The sequence below is a fragment of the Delphinapterus leucas genome, chromosome 3 (assembly GCF_059928025.1).
Source record: "Delphinapterus leucas isolate spDelLeu-1000000601 "Yukka" chromosome 3, BTC_Dleu_Yukka2, whole genome shotgun sequence".
Classification (NCBI taxonomy): domain Eukaryota; kingdom Metazoa; phylum Chordata; class Mammalia; order Artiodactyla; family Monodontidae; genus Delphinapterus; species Delphinapterus leucas.
The window spans coordinates 74,723,574-74,747,056 of record NC_143131.1 but is presented as its reverse complement, the minus strand read 5'-3'; the positions used below and the strand labels follow the sequence as shown (position 1 = coordinate 74,747,056).

Sequence of the window (23,483 nt, the reverse complement as noted above, 5' to 3'; positions counted from 1 at the left end):
AATATATATGTGTATGTTTTCTTACACTTATACTGATATTTACATAATTCTTCCAGGAGCTTGAATGTATATTTGGTTGCAATAATCAAAAATATTTTTCTAACAAGTGTGTATTTCTATAAGGATGTGTTATTTTAATTTTTAGTATCAGTGATGTCATATTTTAAAGTCGTATTACCTTTTCAATTAGAACAATCTATGAGGATTGTTGTAAGGATTAAATGAGGTATAATATGTGCAGTAATTAGAAGGGTGCTTAGAATACAGTAAGCTTCAATACTATTAGCTATTCTTCACTAGACCATAAGTCTCATGAGACCGGAGACGTCCTGTGTTTTATTCATTGCTGTAATTTTTGCTCCAACACATAGAGGACACTTGAGAAATATCTGTTGGCTGGATGGATGGAGGGATGCGCAGGACTATGAAAACTGTTGTTGTCACTATCACCGACTCAGGTTTACACCGCTCAAAAGCTCGACAGTTAAAACTTTACACCTGTTGATATTTTAGATGGTTTTACCATCTTTCTTGCCTTCTTTGCCCTCCTTACCCTCACCCTCACATTTTCACCACCCCCAGCCAAAACATATAGTCCTTCTGGTTTGTAATTCTGAAAGGATGGTATTTCAGAGTTGCCTCCATCTAGAGTTCCCTAAGTGGCAAGACTATTGCTTGAACCCGACTGATTGCTCAGCAGTGCAGGATCTGGGAAGCGAGGCTGAGAATTAGTGTGACCAGTTGGGCAGCCTCAGGTTTGTCGGGAATATGTCAGGTCATCTGATCATTACATTCCAGCCATCGTTTGGAATTTAACAGTCTCTTGTAGTAACTGGCTGATTTTTAAACTTGAAGTTGGGACACACAAGACACTCAAACCATGAGCGAACAGATACCTGGCAGAGTGATGGGCTGCCACAACCCAATCTGACAACAGCATGTGGCAACAAGTATCTCTGTGCTTATGAGAGGACAATAAAGTTGTGAGGAAGAGAAAACATTTGCTTAAGTCTTTTCCAATCTGCTAAAGATGCCAGGCAGTTGGATTAAAAACAGATTTTGGTGAAAAAAATATAAACCCTTCAAAAATGCTATCAAAGCCATGCTATCAAACACTGCAACACATTGTCCTGACTAAGAAATTTTGACTTGCAACACAAGTTACAACACATCTGCTAGTGATTATTACGATGATTTTATTCCCTAATTTTGAATAATGGTTGTGTTCCTACCTTTTAAACCACACAGACATACATTGTACATGACATTAATGTTACATTTGTTTCTCATTATACACGTTTCTCATTAACAACTAATTAGTCTTGATTTTTCCCCTTAAATTATGTAGTATTAAAAGAAATAGACCTTAAAAAATGTCAACAGCAGTCAAAGTTAAGTCAATATTAAAGAAACAAACAGTGCTGGCCTATAGTTAACCTTGCAAGCAAGAGTAAAAACTGACCAAATTGCATGTTTAAATTAACCAAAAAAAAGAGTGTGAAAAAAAATTACATGTTGCACATTACATATTCTTTTGTGGAGGGGGAAAAAAAAAGACTAGGTATGCTGCATTTTAGGTGAAACTGGCTTATATTAGATTTGAACCACCAAAGTTTATCCCTCTTTCTTCTCACAGTTGGAGATCTGGATAATGTATATTTCTTGAACAAAAAAAAGAAAAAGAAAAGAAGTTGCTTTCAGGAAACTACGCTACATTGAAAAAAAATTTTTAAATACTTAAAATATTATTGTTAAAATCTAAAATATCAACCGCCAAACTAAAACAACCTAATGAAGTTGAAGACAATTCTAAACAACATGCCAGTATGAAAAAATTGGAGAAAAAAATTATTTTATTTTTTTCTTTGTTATAAATTCTAAAATGTTACATGTCACCTGTTAGAAATAAAGATTGTAAGATTCATCCCATCCTTAACTCCAATACCTGACTGCACTGAAGTTTAAAATAGCAGGGGATCCCAATAATGCCATGTCTAGTCCACTAATAATTTTAAATAAGTTTTAAAATTGTCCTAATTATTTGACTAGAAGCAGAATAGTTCTAATTGCTTACCCAGCCAGCAGCACCACATCATGGGAAGAGACGCCTATAGTTGTACGGCTTCCTGCAGTGTGAGAAGGGAGAAGTTCAGCACGGCCCCAGATTTACCCTAAGCATCAAGAGTTCACGGTGAAACAGTCCTGACATTGACATCGCCAAGACCCAACAGCTGAAACCACCTTAACAGGGTATTAACACCGCAACGTGCTTCATAAACTGTTACCAGCTGGAAGGGGTGGGGGCGGTGAGCAGAGGTGAGGCCTGGGAGAAAGAAACTGGGGAAAAGAAAGAATGTCATTTCACAGCTGAAAGGGGCAGGGGAGATGATCGAAAATTAATATAAACGTAGTGGGGCTTTGTGTAAAATCGCTTTATTTGGGCACAGAGGATGACAGAGCAAAGTTGAAGTCATATAGCTCCTCAAACCACTGGAGCTGTTTTACATTTCCTCTTGCACAGAATCTCAGTTAGGAGTTGGAAAAAGTTAAAGCGGTGCTCTTCTTTTTTTCTGATGTCTCAAAAAAATTTTGAAACTTCTTTCTTTAACAATATTCTCCCAAATGGTTTATGAAAGTGAAGAAAAAGGAGGAGGAAGAGTGGGAGAGAGAAGGAGAAATGACAAGGGGGGAGGGGGGAGGGGAGGGGGGCACTCAAAGTCTGAAGCAGCTGAACTAAAACAGACAAAGCAGTCTTCATTCTAATCATGACCGAAATCAGTATTTGTCACACTATAACGTTCATGCCAATCACCTGTAGATCTTGCCAAAATGCAACTTCTGATTCAGTATGTCAGGAATGGGGACTGAGAGTCCATACTCCTAAAAAGATCCTCGTGGATGCTGATGGTGCTGGTCCGTGGACCACACTGAGTAGCAATGACCTAGATTCCCCTGCATATCAACAGAAGTTCCTACCAGATGGATTCATTCAAACAAAAGTTGTAACTGGCCTGTACTGCTCTCAGATGTTTAAAGTAGACTTAACATTGGGCTTAACTTTGTGACATCTCAGTTAGTTCTCTTTTGTGTAATATTGGTCCTATTCTCCATGTTTCCTAACTGCATTCCACAGGAACCATTTGATAATTGTTATTTGGTTATTGGTTCCCTTATGCCCTGTATATCCTGCATATTGGTTATCTAATTATTGATGAAACATTCAAACCTATCTCCTCCTAATGTAGAAGGAAGAAAACAGTTTCGGGCTGGCTGCAACAAGCCAGCACTGGCCACACCTAAGAAAAGCTGGGTGCAAGGTGAGATGAGGTCTCCAGGACTGGGAAGAACAGTGTATCCCTATGTGGCAAATATCAGGTTCTAAAGAAAGTGAAGTTTTAATGAAAGGGAGGAGTTAACCTGTACCTAGCTCTCAGAGGTACTGGTTTCGTCCTATGCTTGCTTGCATGATAGAAAAAAACTATTTAATAGTGGGCCTTGAGAAACGTAAGCCCTGTGCTTATGTCCTGTGTAATTCCAAAGATTCAGAACTGTAAGGAAGAAACTCAATTAAAGGCAGTAGGAAATAGTTGGATGAAATTGGGTAGTAACAGTGAAAAATTGAGGAACTGTGGGAAATGGAAAGAAACAAAGGCTAATTCCATATGAATCCAAATATCCAGTCTTTTCACTGGGAATAAATATCAATCCAAGTAAGTGTTTGATTGGAAGTTGTAAAAACTAGCCGCTGGTCCTCTAAATTGGTTTCTCAACTAGTTGCTTTGGTGTCACGTAGTCACAAAAATGATGAGAAAGGTAAATTGGGGGAAGTAAACTATTGCTATTTTCATCTTCTTTACTGTTATCTAAGGTTAATGAAAGATGCTAAGAAAGAAAGCTGGTAAGAAAAGGATAAGACTACATAAAAAAGTAAATTCATAAGAGTAAATAAAATAAGGAAAAGGAAGCACTCACGCACCATGAATGCAGTAGAGAGGCCCTTGTGATGGACTTGCTCTGCTAGGGAGCCAAAGAGGAAGAACAGAGAAAGAATCTCAGGCAAAGGAAGGGAGGAAGAAGAGATTCATGTGTCAGAGCTGAGATGAAATATAATAAAACCATTAGAATAGAGGAAATGATCATAAAACAATATTAACATTCTAAAATATTAAAAAGTGAAATCAGAAGTCCAAAATCCTAAGTATTTTATCCAAAATAAAATCTGCTTATTAAGGCAAGGACTACAACAGCAGAGGGAAAAAATAAAATCTTCCTCCTTTTGAAAAATCTTCATCACATAATTTAGGCAATAAAATTCTGTGAATTTTAACCAAGCTAGATATCTTTGAGTCAAATGGCATTCATAAAAGGTGCTGAGCTACCGTCTATTAAACTCACTGAGGCTTAGAGTCAAAAGAACATCTCCCCAACACCATATCATTCTGAAGATATACTGTTTTCATAAATGTGGTTAGCAATAGTCACAGGACACTGTCTTATGTCTGCTTTTTTTTTTATTAAAACCACAATTTAAAATACCATCACACACTGACAACCCAAAGTCTAGGTCTAAAGCTCTACCTAGTTTTGAGTGAATGAGTATATTTTCAAACCAAAACTAATTTAAAATATTAACTCTAAACAGATACCTATTGTGAATTACTTCATTTTTCCACAAGTGATATAATGTTCTCCAAGAGGTAATGCAGTAGAATAAAAAATAATATTTAGGATAAAAGCATTCTTTTTTTAAGCCCTCTGCCTTAAAGTGTGTGCCTTCTTATTACTTCTTAATCCACTTTTTCAGTGAAAAACAAATGGGTGGGGTGCCGCGGGGGAGCGTGGAGTTAAAAGAGTCATTTAACTTTAGTCTCATGGTGCCATCTAGTGGTGATAAGTGGTAAGACTAGCTAATCTATTCCAATTTACTTATACAAATAGAAATTGCTACATTGAAAATGAAAGGTTATTTCAGTGAGTATCTCCCATTTCTCTGGAAGCACACAAAGAACTTAGCACTTTGTGTGTTCTTTAGGAGACTTAATTTTATACTGCCTTTAGCTCCCGATTAGCTTGGCTCTCTTGCCTGCATGAGACAAAAAAACAAGATCAAGGCTGTGTTTGCTCTACTCAGGTTCTTTACTCATACCTATGTTATGAATGTACAACGTGGATGATTAAAACAAGTATTCAATAAGTGAACAAACTTTTTAAAAACACACACAAGCACAAAACCTGCCCAGTAGCAATCTCATTTTGCCTTCTCGCTCTTCATGTGCAACTGAGCAAACCTGGGGGCAGACTCTCCAGCCTGTCTCTTCCCTGCCTTCTTATCCTCAGCTTCACCATATTGAAGAAGTTAAGAACAAGAAAACTGAAGTCAAACAGACCCGGATTTTATTCCTATGTCTTAAATATTATCTATGTAGCCAGGAAACATTATTTAACCACTGGAAGTTTCAGCTTCTTCATTGATAAAATGAGCTAGTCCCTACATCATAGGGGTTTTAGGGGATTAAATTAAATGATACATGAAAAGCACCATAGAGTTTGATCTGTAGAAAGTGTTTAATGTGTTTGGTAACTTTTTTTTTTTTTGCTGTGGTAACTTTCTTCCACTAGATTCACAACCAGTGAAATATCCTACCAGTTCCCAAATACCCCACGTATATTCTAAGTCCTGTAACTTTACTCACACTGTTCCCTTTGTTTGGAGCACCCTTCCTTCAAGGCTTGACTAAGTCCATCCTCCATCATGACAACTTTCTTAACACTGCATCCTCCCAATTTCTCCTTTCTCTGGTTCGGAGCAGTCACTGGGTTCCTGACTCACACCTTGGTCACTAATATCCACCCCCGTCTCGACTGGATTTAAGCTCCTTTAGGGCACGACTCCATAGCCAGAATACAGCACTGAGCAGTTTCCTCGAGGAGGTACTCAGTAATCACCAGCAGTTTACAACCCTGACGGTAGCTGGGAAGTGGAGATGTTCAGATGTACGCTGTCTAGCCTTAAGCAGAAGTATAAATGGCAGCCTTTACTCCAAAGACGACCCACAGATCTATTTTATTTGAGGAAAACAGGGTTTTCAGATATTTGAAAGTAAATGCAGAATAGGTGCTTTCAAGTCATTATTAGTGGCAACTTTTCTTTCTGACTCCTTGTTTCCAGACAAAGAGACCCTCTGGTAGCACCCCTCACCTCTCGCCCCATTTTCCTTCCGTGAATTACCAGATTGCCCTGATTGGCAGGTGGTGCTTATTTACTAAAATCTAAAAGGAATGAAGAGCAGGGATTTTCTTTCCTGCTGCCCTGAACCAGTGTAAACCAGGCAGCCAGGCAAATGGAAGGAACTCCTCTAAACACCTGACCTTCCCTCGCTTCAGGTGTGCCGTCCCCAGTGTCATAGCCAATGGGTAAGGAGGAGGTCAGTGGATCGTTATGAAACCACTTTCTCCAAAAGCTTTATCAGGAAAAAAAAAAAAAAGGTAATGTTTTAAAATGTTGGGGGGGGTCCCTGATGGTGTAGTGGTTAGGGTTCTGGGCTTTTACTACCATGGCCCGGGTTCAATCCTTGATCAGGGAACTGAGATCCTGCAAGCTGTGCAGTGCAGCAAAAAAAAAAAAAAAAAGATTATCCTGTAGGACAGGAGGAAAATAAACAAAATCTAAAAAAAAAAAAAAATGTTATCTCCCTAACATGATAGGTATATGTGGATCTCTCATCTAAACTCAGGCAGAGGAAAAGAGTATCAAATTAGCCTTTTTAAACCCTAACAAGCTGCTTCTGTGACTCTTACATCTTACATTTTATGTTTTTCCGCAAAGACTTTTGAACAAAATATCAGTTTTAAACAAAGATGGACTCTGACCCTGCACTCACATCACCCTACCTCACTGGTCCACCCCCATCTCAGCCCTGATTCCAATAAAACTTTATGAACCAAAACAGGCAGGCAATCCTTAAGGCATAGGTGGCTGATTTGACTTTTTTTAAACATTGCATTAAAACATTATTTCTCTTGATTTCTGAATTGTTAGATGTCATCTTATATCTTGCATCTGAAATCAGTGCCTCACTCTCCTCACCCTAGTCCTGGCCCCTCTGACTTATAACCTTCTTCTCAGGGTGCTTCCTACCAATAGGTAAGCGAAAGGCTCAAGGAAACATGGGCCAGGACGGTCAAATCATGGTGCCCCATCTTTCTGGCGAGAGAGGTTTGTTGGCGAGCATTTGCCACAGGATGTAAGGAAGACCAGAGTCCTTCCATAGAACTGGACTGGCAGAAAGGAGTTCTCTCACTCTGCTGAGGCTGCTGAGCTAAGTCTGGGAGGCAGGACTGGGGCTCAGCAGGCATCTTCTCCATCATTTGAAAGGGCCTGTGTGCAGAACAAAGCCAATCAGAGGCCAGCAGAGATAAAAGCAGGATAGAGAGAGACCGTGAGCACAGTGGTACTGAGACCCCTTCTAGGATCTGAGGTCCTGGTTCCTCTAGCAGTTCCTTCAGGCACGTGAGCTATTCCCGCTACAAAAACCATCACATTTCCTTTCTGCTCAAGGTAATTTGAACTGGATTTTTTCACATGTGTCCAAAAGAATCTTGAGCAATTTCAGGATCTCATCATTAAAGGTTTTTGAGGTCAATTATTATTTTTTCCTGAATTATTTTGGCTGGTCTGAGCCTTAGAACCTTCAATTCCAGGATGGCAAATCCTCCCACATAGAAAGCTAAGCATTGTCTTATGACAAATAGAATGTTTAATAACACAACATATTTCTTGTGGTCCAAGTCACCAACTGTTCCTTAACATGTCTGATTTTAGGAGAGGCTGTGGAATAAGAAAATGACTGCATGCCATCTAGAATTCTTCCCCCAAATGTCCAGGAAGCTTAATAAAGCTAATAGCAGAGAAATTCTACTTTGAGTGAACCCTACTGAGAAAATTTGTCTTCATAAAATGTCAGACACTTCACTCTACTTTCTCCAGGGAACCTGGAACTCAGAATTAATGAGGTTACAGAAACTCTTCCTCTAAAGGTCCCCGGCCATATTTGGGATCTCTGAGTAGCTGATTCCTTGGGCCTAAACAGATGACAGAGCACTCAGCCTTGTCTTCATCACACAAGATGAAGCCCCATATATTTTTTTTTACTTACTATAAAATAATATTGCTTGTAATGACTCTTAATCATCTTAAGTAGCTAGAGATTTGTAAACTTTTAATTTAAGATGCTTAAACTTTGTCTGAAGAGAGGGTATGGTCTTGTGTTTCCACCCACAGATGCCGGCAGAACAGGGTCCAGAGGGTTTACTCTGTGCTCAGCGCTAAGCTAAGCCCTAGGGAGCCTCGTAAGGCACAGGTCGCCCTTTGGTGGTTCAAAGTGTGAAGCCAATTTAAGGCAGAGGCTCGAAGCATGGGACTCAGTCTAGAGAAATTATAAGTGAAAAAGGAGGGCTGCTGTGTATAGGATGTACCCTGCTGAGATGGTGCTGTAATCTGTCCTTTAATTTCTAACCAATCTGTGCGTCCTGGCACCTTGCTAATTGCCCCACCTCGTGGTGGGGGTCGGTGGGGGGGAGGTCCCTTTAGCAATTTGTCTGGGAAGAAGCAGGATACACTAGAGGACATCCTAGCAAATGCCAGACCCAGGGTCTAAAGTTTCTGCTCTCAACAGTACAACCAAAGCAAGACGGGTAGAGCCATGGAGCTTTCTGTCCAAGTGAGAACCACTCAGGATTCCAGTTGGGAATGAGATAGCAAAGAGTAGCAAATAACTTTGATCACAAAATGAATTGATTTCTGATAATTAAATGAAGCTCATAAGTAAGTCATGTGTGGTAGACAGAATAATACCCTCTCACACACATCCCAATTCCCAGAACCTGTAAATAAGGCAAGTTACATGGCAAAGGGGCATTAAAGTTGCAGGTGGAAGTAAGTTTGTTAATCAGCTGACCTTAAAATAGGGACAGTCTCCTGAATTATCCAGGTGAGTCAATGTAATCACGAGTCCTTTAGAACAGTGCTGGTAAAAAAAAGGATCCTATAGTTAAACAGTCAAGGGAGAAAAAAGGAAATAAGTTAGGCAAGAATAGGTAAAGTCATTAAAAACTTATATCTAGGGGCTTCCCTGGTGGCTCAGTGGTTGAGAGTCCGCCTGCCAATGCAGGGGACACGGGTTCGTGCTCCGGTCTGGGAGGATCCCATGTGCCACAGAGCAGCTGGGCCCGTGAGCCATGGCCGCTGAGCATGTGCATCCAGAGCCCGTGAAAAAACTTACATCTAGAAAATCCCAACAATCATGACGTTTATTTATAAAAAGAAATTAGAAAAGCATATGTATTTTCTACTTTGTGGAAACTTCACAGGCATGCACCAGTTTTAGAAAGGTTTTATCCTGTGTTAATAAAAAAGAGTTTAGATTTGCATTGGCTATGGTCTTGCCATATATTAGCCAATTTTTATGGTTAGGAAAAGTTGACAAATTTATAAACCAGGGTCTTGTTTATACTGCTTATAGAGAAGGATAAGCATGTATTCGATGAAGTGCAAAATATATATATGCTGAATCTGAGTAGTAGAAATCTAAAGTACATGAACTTAACTTATAGAACTGTATGCATATTTTTCTATACTTATAGCCACTAATGTCTTCAATAGGCTTATAGACTTAGGGCAAACACAGGCACCATTACACTACATCATATTTAGCCTCTTGTACCACATTTTGTGGGTGGAGCTTCGTCTGTCGACTGGGTCACAGTAGTATAATGTAGCATATCCTCTACCTATCATGAAGAGACCACAGTAATGCACTGAAGGCTCTGAAATAATTCAGAGCAGTGCTTCCTCCTCCTTCTCCCAGCCCAGCCCAGGCTTGTTGCATTATCACAAAAGCAATATTCCTGTACTTATCTCAGGCCCTGACTTCAGAGAAGTACAATATGGCCTAGAGGAACTAAAAGATTAAAATCATTAAAGATGGGACTTGAGGAAAAAAGGCTTTAGCAGCCTAGGGAAACACTTACAAAACTAAACACGTACCTATTCTACAGCCAGAAGTTCTACCCTAAAGTATGTACCCAAGAGAAATGAAAACATTTGGCCACATAAAGACTTGTAGTGGCTCTACTCACAATGGTCAAAAACTTGAAACAGGCATCCATCAACAGATGAATGGATAAAGAAATTACAGTCACTACATTTAAGGTAATACCACTTGACAATAAAAAGAAATGAACTATGATACTCATAATGATACAGCTGAATTTTAAAAAGCTGCTCAGTGAATATCTTACAAACAGTGTGGCTATGAATGATTCCATTTATATGAAGTTCTAGAACAGCAAAACTAATCTGCCCTGAAAAAAATCACAACAGTAGGACGGGATTAGGGATTGACTGGGAAGGGGTGCAAGGACACACTTTCTGGGTGACAGGAAGTGGTTTGGGTTATACAGGAGTATTCATTTGCCAAGACTGTACACTTAAGACTTGAGAATTTCACTGTATACAAATCTTACCTCAAAAAAAACACATATACTGAATTCTAATGTTCATTGTGTTGAAGTGCTTAGGGAGAAAGACTACTGATTGGTATCTGCAACTTATTTCTGAAATATGTCAAAAAGTATAGGATGGATTGATGGATAGAAAGATAGAATAGATATGTGATAACACAAACAGCAAAAATTAAGCTTCAAAACAATCTCAGTTTTAAAAAGCAACAATTAGGGGCTTTCCTGGTGGCGTGGTGGTTAATAATCCACCTGCCAATGCAGGGGACACCGTTTGATCCACGGTTTGATGTGTATCCAGTAGGATCCCACAGGCCGCGGAGCAACTAAGTCCGCGTGCCACAGCTACTGAGCCTGTGCTCTAGAGCCCATGGGCCACAACTACTGAACCTGCTCGCCCTAGAGCCCGCGCGACACAACTACTGAGCCCATGCACCACAACTACTGAAGCCCGCGCGCTCTAGGGCCTGTGCTCCGCAACAAGAGATGCCACCACAATGAGAAGCCCACGTGCCACAACTAGAGAAAGCCCACGTGCAGCAACGAAGACCCAACGCAGCCATAAATACATAAATAAATTAATTAATAATAATAAATAAAAAGCAACAATTTAAGGATATCAAACATTCACAATTAAGTAGCTAATTAAAGGACCAATTTTTAGTTAGAATTTCAATATTCACCAATCCTATTTGCTCTTGTGCTGCTGCCCAATGGTCCTGTGGCAGGTCTATAATCAGCCCACATCTTGTGTGGACACCAACAGCTTTATATGACATTTTATTCGCTCTAAGTCAGTCTCCCAAGACTCAAGAACAGCCCTAGGTAAAGAAGGGTGGAAATTCACTCAGCTAATGCAGAATAAGAATTTATCCAACTAGAAAGAAACATTTTCAAACTATGAAGTTAGGATAGCCCAACTCCCTGGGCCCCTTCGAACTAATTCTTAAAACAGAGGTCTGGCTCATAAAGAATTATGAAAGTGATCTTGTCTCCTCAGTAGGGGTTCGGATTTCCCTCACAAATGCTAACAGTCCTGAGCCATGGGGAGGACAATTTTAAGTTTTCCTTCAGCAGACACATTTCAACATTTGAAATGCTTTTTTTGTTCTCAACACATGTTATAAAGTTTACCTATTTACAGGATCTTCATCACTTTTATTCTTTCTTTCCTTTCACACAAATAAGGACTCCAAACTTTCTTGACTTTGCCTTTGTTTTATTTTGTTCCAGAATTTAGACAAAAACTACTGTGTCATACACAGTCCAAACACCCCAACTGGCACAATGAGTAAGGTAATTTGTGAGTGGTCAGAATTTGTCCTTGTGTGTGCCCTTGCCCTGAAATACTTCCACTCCTCCAACATAGCGCAGTATGGAAATTGCTGGGTTCCTCTCTTTCCTAAGCCCGATCCCTTAATAATGTCTGATAAACCATCACAATTCTCAGAAGTCCTTTTTTTTTTTTCCCCCCCGCTAAGCGGGCCTCTCACTGTTGTGGCCTCTCCCATTGCGGAGCACAGGCTCCGGACGCGCAGGCTCAGCGGCCATGGCTCACGGGCCCAGCCGCTCCGCGGCATGTGGGATCTTCCCACACCGAAGCACGAACCCGTGTCCCCTGCATAGGCAGGCGGACTCTCAACCACTGCGCCACCAGGAAAGCCCTCAGAAGTCCTGTTGAAGTAAATTTAAACTAGGAAATTTAAACACTTTCTTAGCAAAGGGAACCCAACTCTCCAATACAGACAACAATTCAAAATTAGTCCAAAACTAAGGATTTGTCTTTATAACTCCTAAGATAAAGCCCAGATGAAGATCAGAAATAGCATTCTTTCTTTGCTATATGCTATTTTGGAGAATTATTTATTATGGCCTTGAAGGATTTATCTCGAGGGAATATAAAACTGAAAGTTAAAACAAAATTGAGTGACAGATGTAACTTTGACAGCCAGCCCTCCCTGTTGTTCTTTCACAGAGATGGCTAAAATTGAAGAAATGTCCCTGAATTCAACTAATTGTTCTCCTTCTATGAAACAGCCTGCTCAATGGACATGTCATATTTCCCAGAGCCTTCTTTTAAGTTTAGATTTATTCAAAATAATCTTTAGCCTTTGATATTCAAGAAAATGACACTGATACTGAATGTTCCACATAAATTATTACAGGGTCAGAGAACTTAGCTTCATACTAACCTTCCTTATCCTTGAGTCAGAAAATGTTCCAAATGTAAAAGCTTTCTCACTTTTAATCCATGAATTTAAGCAACTGTGGGGACCTAACTGTAAATTAGTTGGAGCCGGCGAGCCACAACTAAGGAGCCCGCCTGCCACAACTAAGACCCAGTGCAACCAAATAAATAAATAAATATTTTTTAAGAAAACAGAAGCTAAAGGAACAAAATTTTAAAACTCACCTATTACCCTTTCAAATGATCAGCTCAAAGTTATTAACATAATAAAAATGTAGATGTACTTTCTGATGAAAAATCTAGATGTTAAAAAAAAAATCTAGCCACAAAGATCAGAAACATTTATCAGAGGGACTTATGTTTATGATAAATATTTAAGTGTGTAAGACAGAAACACTGAGAACAATAAATACTTTATAGCTGGCACTTTGTCAAACCTGTAAGTGGCTCTGCCTTAGAATTTTACATCATCACTGAATTTACAGTCACTTGATAAGTGGAACAGGACAAGAATTACTTCTTTCTAAATCTAAACCAGGTAATAAATCTAACATCAGGATTCTTCTTATTGTCTATTATCATCTGATGACAATGCCTTTTACCTTCATTGTCTTGGCAGAAATATGCTGTATAAAATTATAATGTCATATCACTCAGAGTGATTTAACATTATCCAGCCCATACCATTTTAATCAATCAAAATTGTCGCTTTTTAGTGTAATGATTTTGTGGTGAATTCCCTGTGTTTAATATGATATATGGTCCTATCCACCCGTTGATTTACTATTCTATTCTCTTCCAAAGTTGAACAGCCCAGAAGGCTGTTCTTGCTTTTGGACATTTCTGGAATTAGTAAACAAGAATAATTTGTGCTAATAAAAATGTTAATTTCCATCGCACAATGAAAGCTGAAAAAATATCTTAAGTGACAGTAGCTACAGCTACTTTTAAGTGGAATTAAAAGATGCTTTTGTGAATTAAAGCCACAGAAGACCCAGAGCTTCTTCCTCTGTATCCACATATGATCAAGCATCCGTAATGCTATCACCAGGTACTTAAGTACACAGTTTTTTCTTCAATACTATCAAGAAAAACTTGACAACAAAGTATTCCCCGTTATTAAATTCAGACATACATCATACAAATTTCTTTGTTCTTTAAAAAAATTAGCAAAATAGTTTAAAGTGATTCCTTAAACATTTATAAATCTTTTCTACTAGAGATAAGCTAATAAAAATCAACCTCAGTTCCATTTGTCAACTATATTTTGCATTTAGAATCGGCTACAATGCAGTAATAACCAACCACAAAGTCTCAGTGGCCAAACACAATACTTTTTGGTTCATTCTATGTACCCCAAACAGGTCCACAGACAGTCATTTAGGGACTCAGTGGCTCAGGGACCCATTCTACATACTCCACATAGGTCACCAGAGAGTCACTGAGGGAGCCTGGTTTGTGGAGGCCCTACCATCTCATAGCTGCATCATCTGGAGTATAAACCCTCCCAAGACACTGTAGAAGAAAGAGCTGCAGGTCCTGAGACAGTGATTATGTGACTAAATTATAAGTCTCTTGTGCTCATAGCCCATCGGCCAGAACTAGTTACATGGCTTTTCCTAACTGCAAGGTTGGGAGAAAACATAATCCTCCTATGTGCCTGGAAGAAGAACATAGGATATGGGTGAGCTTAAGAAGTGACAGACTTACATGTTTGTAAAGAATAAAGATTTCCAAGTTTATTACAGGCAACTCTCCTTGTAGAACCTTGAAAAATATGTACTTCCTCTGGAATCTATAATGCTACACACTCAGAAAGAAAATTACCTATATGACACCAGGTAAGTTAAGATTAACAACTGATTCCATTATATATATAAATATATATGTGGATAAATATATATGTGGAAAGCAAATATTCTGCCTATTGTTTAAGTTAATAAAAATACTTATCCTTAAAATTTTTTAAACTTGCTCCAACTGGCAAAGTAATAAACATAATTTAAAATAAAATATTTCATTTTGACACTCAGTCATCCCAATTCTGGCTCACTGAATCATAAACACAGATTTTAAGCACAAAAATATTAATAAGAAATATGACTCCAATATTTTTAATTTAACCTTAGCAGAATGAGTTGAACTTCTTTAAACTTGTTACAGTAGTTTCCTTCCCCATTGTTACCCCTCCCACCAGTCAGCCCAGGTGCTGTCACTGCAGTTCCCAGTAGGCAGAATCAAGAACTCCTGGATAGAGCTGGTTCCCCAAGGCTCACCCAGTGCTGATGGGGGAGAAGAATATGAGTTTATTTATTCACTCAACAAATATTTATTGAATATCTGCTATGCACCAGGCAATCTGCCATACTCTGAACATGTAGCTATATATAACTGAAATAAACAACCAAAAAAAAAAAGAATTCTTCTCTCTTGGACCTCACATACTAGTGAGAGAGGAGGGCAAACAAGATTAAGAGAAGCCATAGATTAAACAAACAAACGAGGAGGATAATCCCATGTAATGATTAACACAATGAAGAAAAGCCAAATAAATGGATAGAGACAGGAGTGGAGTTTGGAGCTACTTTGGGGTGGGTGGTCAGAAAAGTTCTCTGAGGATATGACATTTTGATCTGAGAGCAGAAGGGTATAAAGAAGCCAAGGAAGAGAAGAAATGAAAAGATTGAAGGATTGAAGTCAGGGTTGAAGGAACCCCAAAGACAAAGGTCTTAAGATAGGAAAAAGCTTGGCCTAAGACAGGAAAAACTACCAGGGCCACAGGTAAGAAATGAGGAAGGTGGGTAGATCGAACAGGTCAAGACAGGATCAGGGAAAAATAAGGAAACAGATTAATAGCAGCTCAAGATTAGTCAGTAGTCACCAGAATACCATGCCATTAATGTGGTATAGAACAGAAAATTTCATGGGGTGAGTAACAGTTGATAGTAAGCCAGTTCAGTAGGGCTGCTAGGACAACAGAGAGTGTTGTCCATCCAGTTCTAAAAAGCAATCTAGAAGAGATTTAGGCAGTTAAAATTATTGAGTGATCAGTGTAAACTTGGGGACTGTGAAGGGGAGGCTGTGAGGAGGAAAATAGGAGATTGAGTCTGTCTTACGAAATCTACAACTAAATAGAAAAAGCAGAGGATACACCAGCTGAGAATTAATCAAGGACTTTTGAAAACAAAATGTAACCAAGTGCAAATTAAAATGAGACAAATTATATCTCAAGTGCAGAGGAGAGAGTCAGAAACAAGTGAATTACTCAGTAAAGGAGAGAGTAAACTTTATTTAGAGTTTTGAAGGAGAATCCAGATTAAAGGTTTGTTTGTGGAATGCTAGAAAAGTGTCACAGCAAGGTATTCCACATGGGAAAGGTGTGCAAGGTGTGGAAAATGGTTACTGTTTTGTTATTGCTATGTAATAAAGCAACATAAAATCTAGTGGCTTAAGCATTTTATTACAGTCTTTCATGGTTCTATTGATTGACTGAGCTCTGCTGGGTGGCACTTGCTTGGGGTCTCTCATGCAACTGGAGTAAGACAGTGGCTAAGCTCAGCCAGGCTGCTCATCCAAGTTGGCAGTGATGCTGGCTCATGGAGGGAGCTCAGCGGGAGTGTTCAACTGGAGTGCCTGCAAGTGGCCTCCCTGTGTCTCTTGGGCTTCTCACAGCAGCAGCGAGTTTCTAAGAGGAGATGTCTCATAAGCAAGCATCACCATAGACCAAGGCAGATGCTGTAAAGCTTCTTATCATCCAGCCTCAGAAGTCCTATAACATCATTTCCACCACATTCTATTGGTCAAGCAAGTTACTGAGGTCAGCCCAGATTCAAGGGGAAAGAAATTAAACTCAACCCCTTGACATGAGTAGCAGCATGTATATGTAAAGAGGAATAGAATTCACAAGGGTAATATTTTACTATCTATCACAATCTACCCTTTGGCCACCAAAATCCATGCTCCTCCCACTCACTCTCTTAAGACTCCCAGCATTCTCATCCCACTGTGACCTAAGGCTCAGACTTGAGGGCCAAAATCTTGTCATTTAAATCAGATGTGTTGTTTCCTCAGGTTTAGTTCTTCCAGTATAGTTCTTAACAATCTGAAGACTTGTTAACTAAAAGACAAATTATCTGCCACATGCACACCCCACACGATGGTGAGAAGGCATAGGATAACTGAAATAGATACTCCCTGTCACAAAGAGGCTAGATGGGAAGGACACAGCAGGTCCATAATAGTTCTGAAATCCATTTGGGCATGGGTCACCAGTTCCTTGATCATGGCACAGTCCTATTTCCTGAGAATGATTCACTGGAGCTTTTGGTTGCTCCTTCTGGGATCTTGGTTCTGGCCCTCTGAGTCATCCTTCTTTCCCCATGAGAATAACCATCCTTATAACTAATTTTTTCAGCTTGCCTCCTGCAGGTTAAGAAAACAAAAACTTTTCATTTGTATAACCTCATCCCTTTCATTCCAAGTTTATACAATTCTTTCAAAGCTTTAGGGGCTTCCCGTGTGTCAAATTATAATCCACTCCATTCAACAAAAGTCACACCCCAATTTCTTTCCAAAAAAGACTTGGCCTATGCACCAAGATCCCATGGGACAGTGACCTTAGCATACTTAGAAGTCTGTCTAGTTGAAAATATCTGAGTCAAACTCTTAAGGTTCCTCACAGGCTCTACTTTCTAGCAGAAAAGATATACCAGAATATTCTTAGAAGTTCTATTAAGCACACCCTTAACCTACTGTATAGCACAAGGAACTTTGCTCAATATTCTGTAACAAAAATGGGAAAAGAACTTGAAAAAGAATAGATACATGTATAGGTATGACTGAATCACTTTGCTGTACACCTGAAACTAACACAACATTGCTACTCAACTATACTCCAATCTAAAATAAAATTCTTTTAAAAAAAGATTATCTTGGATGTAGATTAGACTTTCTGTCATTTAAAAAATAGCCTCTCAACAAATAGAACTTAATGTCAAACTAAAAAGAAAAAACACCCTTACATTTTTCTATGGTCATAACAAAGAATCTTACAGGCATATTCTTGAGATCTTTATTTGTACCATCCTGGATTTGATCTTTTTCTGATGTCATCACTGACTTTGAGAATTTTTGAAGATGAGACATTGAAGATGAGAAACAATTTTATTTTCCTAACACAGAAACTCCTGACTTCTTTATATTTCCTCTAATTTTGCTTTAAAACTGTTCCTTAAATTTCTCTAAATTATATTCAGAAAGGTTCCTTCTTGAGTTCATTTCTCTCTCCTCATTTCGTTTTACTACAAATACTAAAAAACTATTTGGTAATGTCTAAATCTATTGAGCAATATTCATAAGTTCATTAGGCACATATATCACAGTGTAATGGCTGCTGCTTCGCTTTTGCCTCCCAAATCTCATTCATATTTCTCTTGTGGCAACTCTAACCCAGAACCAAACAGGAAAAAGAACAATGGGAAATATAGACCAAGCTTAACTGACACAGTACAAAATTATCACAGCTATAGAGGCAGCAAAAATTATGTTCCTCCCTTTGTTATAAGCTTATCCCTCTTTCTCCACAAACACTGCAAAAATGCTTAGAGAAAACAAGTAAAAGCTTCATATTCTATAACAAATTGTGATTTTTTTTCTTAGCATGTCTATTTTTAGATAGGCAAAACTATTAACAGTGGCTGAATTACATAGTGACTTAGTATCTTCTTTTGCAAATGTAAAACCCTGCACTTTTCCTCCTGTTATCCCTCAGGTCTGACTGCCCTCCAGTCAGAAAAACTGTGTCAGTTGTTTTTCTGCTTATATAGTTGTAAATGTTGTTTATGAATAAAATTTAATCAATACAGAAGAGCATAATGAAGAAGGCAAAAATCATCAGAAATTCCTTAACACTACAACAACCACCATTAATACTTTAGTGATCATTGCCTCATGGGTCTCTATGCATCTGTACACACACACACTTTTATATCACCCAAGGTATTTTTTTTATTGTGAACAACTTTATTTCTTTACTTATTTGCTTATGTGTTTATTTTCCTTGTCTTCCCTCTACCTTGCTATGAGTCATCACATTTTCATCAAGATAACCAGTGTTAGAAACCTGGAAGATAGTTTTCTGTGGCTTTCACTGTGTGTGTGTGGTGGAGTGGGTGGGGACTGGCATGGTTTATCTCTACTTTTTGAAAATCTCTCCAACTCAGCTGGTAGAGGGTAGAGAGTTAATAACTTATTTCAATGAATACATAATATCTAAATCCTTATTCCTGTTGGAATTTATATCTTGTATATGATAAAAGGAATGAAGAGCCCACTTTCACTTTCTTCAAAATAAATAACCAGCTGTATTAATACTATTTATTAAATGCAACATGTGTTCCCAGAAAACTGCCATATATTAAATCCCTTGTATACTGCCTTGAGCTCTCTATTTTATATATATATATATATATATATATATATAAAATTCTGATACTATACCAACCCATATTATTTGTTACTAATGGATTAATGTCTTAATATGTATTAAGACAAATTTATTCTCACTGTTCATCTTAACATTTTTGGCTACCTTTTGTGGTAAATTCTTTTACATTCTAATACTTAGTATCATTTTATCCAATGTATTCTTAAAATATTGAGATTCTAGTTGAAGTTGCATTAAATATATGTATTAATTTGGTATTATTGACAGTTTATGTTATTGAGTCTTCCCATTCAAGAGCACAGTGTCTTTCAGATTGGTTAATGGACTTCAACAGATGTTACAGTTTTCTTCATATAGGTACAGTTTCCTTCTTTATAAGTTTATCTCTACTATTTCATAGTTTTCCTACTTAATGTGGTAGTGAAGAGCAAATAAGCCCAAATAAGTTGCAAATTTGTTTTCTGGCTCCTGGATAATTAGCATGGGCCATGACCAAGTTCTCAATCAGAATTATACTAGGGAGCTGAGCTAATGATATTCCTGCATTACCAAAGTCAAGATCATAGGGCAATCCCAGTTGTAGACCAGTTATAACACCCAGCCGGCAAAAAGTAGGAGTGAACCACAGCAGATCCCTGGTCACTAATAGACCAAAAAAAAGCATTCTATTTATCCCCTGATAAATGTTTGATTGGAATATGTTATAAGAAGTAACTTAAAATACACACACACACACACACACACACACACACACACACACATTGTTTTCATGGTTAAATGATTTAAAATAAAAAGCTGACTAGAGGCAAAAACAGGAAAACTCCACCTGCAAGTTACAAACCACCCTCTGTTTACACTTCACCCAAGCTGTCTCTTCAGCAAACTGCCTCTGTCTTAATTAGAAGTCACAAGTTACATTAGTAATGAAACAGAGTGCTTATTCTCCACTCTGGATATCAACTTCAAATTTTTTTTTTAATTTTATTCGGAAAAGTTATAAATGCAATCATTTTCATTTGGAAGATTCTATAATCAAAAACTAACACAAATCTTTTGAGAGACAGAACAAAAGGAAGAAGAACAGTGCGTGAATTTTACTGACTCTTCTTTCTGGTAATTGGTCTGTAGCTCTAACCATTTTGTCCTAATTTCAAGAAACATAAGAAGACAGATCAACTGGTTAGCTGAATGGTTTCAGTCAAGATGTTTCTGTGTATCTCTGAATACCAAATTATCTTGTAATTTTCTACTACAGTATTTTAGGGCTGGGATGAACTTAAGAGTCCTGTATCCCAGACATTTAAGCTCCACTTAATTTTATTATGTATCTTTCCAATAATCATGTCATCCAATCAAAGTTGAATTAAGATGTTGGTAAGCTAGACAGCTGCCAGAGTGCCAGACCATAACAGGCACCAAAAATTCCCTAAATAAACTGAGAACATGGTGCCAGTCAATTGAGGTTTAATATATGACTCCATATAAGTGAGTCCTGTCCTCATTTAGTTCCTGGTTTTGAATATACATATCTCCAGAAAAAAAAAAAATATATATATATATATATATATATACATTGCTCATAATCCCTACTGCCTTTTATGGAGAATAGATCCTTTCAAGTGAAGAATCTTTCAGTAGCTCTGTTAAAAAAAAAAAAAAATCTCATAGTTTGGTGGTTGCCAAAGGTGGGGCGTGGGAGGTCAGCAAAATGGGTGAAGGAGATCAAAAATTAAAAACTTCCATTTATAAAATGAATAAGTCATGGGGATGTAATGTACAGCATGATGACTATAGTTAATAATACTGTATTGCATATTTGAAAGCAGCTAAGAGAGTAGATCTTAAAAGTTCTTGTTACAAGAAAAGAATTTTTGTAATTATGTATGGCGATGGATGTTAACTAGACGTATTGTAGTGATCATTTTGCATACTGAATTGTTATGTTGTACAGCTGAAACTAATATAATGTTATTTTTCAATTATACCTCAATAAAAAAGAAAAGAAAAAGACTGTCCAGTGGTTAAAAAATTTTTTTTCACTCATTTTAATGGGCTTTCTGACACACTTGAGGAAAATATTAATATTTACTAGCCACTATAACAAGGACACCAGTTAACCAATGCTTCTTTCTCAGAAAGAAAGAAAGAACAAAAAGGAGAGAGAGACAAAGAAAAAAGAGAGTGAGAAAGAGAAAAAAAGAGAGAGAGAAAGAAAAAAAAGGAAAGAAAGAGTCATCTATGTCTTTCTCTCTCTAGACTAAATATTCCCATGACTTTCAGAACTGGCTCCATTGTCATGGTTTCCAGTCCTCTCCCAACACTGGTCGTTGTCCTCCTCTCCCAAAGCCACAGCCCTCACCGATGAAGACAACAGCCCATATCCATCCCACCAACAGGAAGTACAGCAACAGCACCACCTCTCCTTCCTTATACCATAGCTTTAAAACAGTTAAAAACTGTACTAGCTTTTTTTGGCAGCCTCATCATCCTATTGCCTTATGAGTTATCTTTCTATAAGTCATCTTTTAATATTACCTTATTACATTCAAAGTTTATGTCAAAATACTTAATTAGAAAAACAGACGCCTATTTGATGACTTTAAGAGGGAACCTGCCAAAGTCACTTTTCCTCTACCCCAAAATACATGAATCAGACTCTCCCAATGTGTAATGTATTTATTCTGACTGCTAAAATTAAAAATTCCTCCAGAGAAGTGTCTTTATTCTTACCAATTTAATTAACATTTCCGTGACCGTGAGACGCATCTTTTATACCAATGTTTAATTCACACATCAGTAAGTACTAATGATAACTGTACTACCATATCAACTTCTAGCAGTTAGTATGTCAGTGACAGCCATCATAAAGTTAAATAGATCATGATATTCAAAGAGAATGCAATAAAAAAATATTGTGGTAATTACCAATGTCAAAAGTAAAGAGTTTTAATCAAATTACTTTCTTGGGTTCCTATATTTTTATTTAAAAATTAGTTTGAGAAATCACAGAGAAAGTTGCTGCTTTCAACATCAAATGTAAGTCTAATTAGTGCCTCTTTGTTGCAGTTAATAAGTATGACACTCAGCATTCTTTAAATCAGCATAAATAAATTCTCTCGTGCTTTTCTCGCTTCACCTTACTCTCTGCCTGCTATGTTTCTTACTAACATTTGGCAACAGAGAAGAGTGTTTATTTTGCTTGGAAAATATAATTGCCATTCCTACTGTCCTGGAGATTTCCTCATGACTAAACAGAGATTTCCAGTTCCCTCTATTGCTTATGTTGTGGCTTTTAACCGATTCTGAAAGATGTCATTGGTTTTGTATGACAGTATCTCATAGTGTAAGCTCATATAAAATTTGCTTTCCATCAGTGCCCTATTTATTTGATAATATAAATTTCCTTCTGTCCTTCTAGTGAAATTGGATTTTCAGAAACAAATAGTTTTCTTTGAATGGTACTTCATAATTTTCTGGCTGCATTTATATCCTCTGGTATTTGCTAGAGGTGATAATTATTATATGAGTATTAAGTCAACATGCACTCGTTCATTTAATTAACCAAGATGATAAAGAGGAATCCCTACTCATGCCCTGACACCTCAAAATAGTAGAATAATTAGAATAATAGTAAAATGGAAAGAGCCCTGGACTACAAATCAGAAGACTTGAGCTGAAATCCTGATGCCCCCATTTATTTTACTAGCTGTGGGATCATGCCCACATTACTTAAACTCTCTAAGCCATCATTTATTTAGTTACAAAATCATAATGAATGTGTCAGCTAAATTGGATATAGCATGTGATAGAACACATGGGGTCAAGGATAATTAAGAGATTTGAGGCCTAAGCAAAATAAAGGATGATTTTGCTATTTACTGAGATAAGAAAGATGGCAAGAAAACATTAAGCAAAGAATTGAGGGTTTGTTTTTTGGACATGTGAAATTTGAAAGATCTATAATATCTCCAAGCAGAGATACCAAGACAGCAATGGGATATACAAGTCTAGAGTGCAAGAAAAATATCAGAACTGAAGATATAAGCATTACTCATGTAATATGTTAATAACAGTTACTTCCACCATTACTCACCAAACAATGTACTGGATGCTGTAGGTAAGTTATTTATTCCTCAAGACAAACTTTTGAGTTAATAATGAGTATTATTACCATTATTATTATTTTCTAATGCCTCATACAGTGTCTGGTTATGTAAGCTACCAAAATATTTTTTGAATGAATTTTTAGCTTATGAATGAAGAAGTCAAAACTCAGAAGAGAAACTTAACCACAACTAGTAAGTAGAATCAGGATTCAAAATTAAATTTGTC

At 37.7% G+C, this 23,483-nt stretch overlaps 1 long non-coding RNA gene across 1 annotated transcript in view; it reads right to left on the bottom strand.

Annotated features, from left to right (window-relative positions):
- LOC111184389 (uncharacterized) overlaps positions 1-12,240 on the bottom strand; it is a 101,623-nt gene extending 89,383 nt beyond the window's left edge. The window contains exon 1 of the long non-coding RNA XR_016392724.1: positions 2,075-12,240. This is a non-coding gene — a long non-coding RNA (uncharacterized LOC111184389). The remainder of the gene's footprint in view (positions 1-2,074) is intronic.
- Between the last annotated feature and the right edge of the window lie 11,243 nt (positions 12,241-23,483).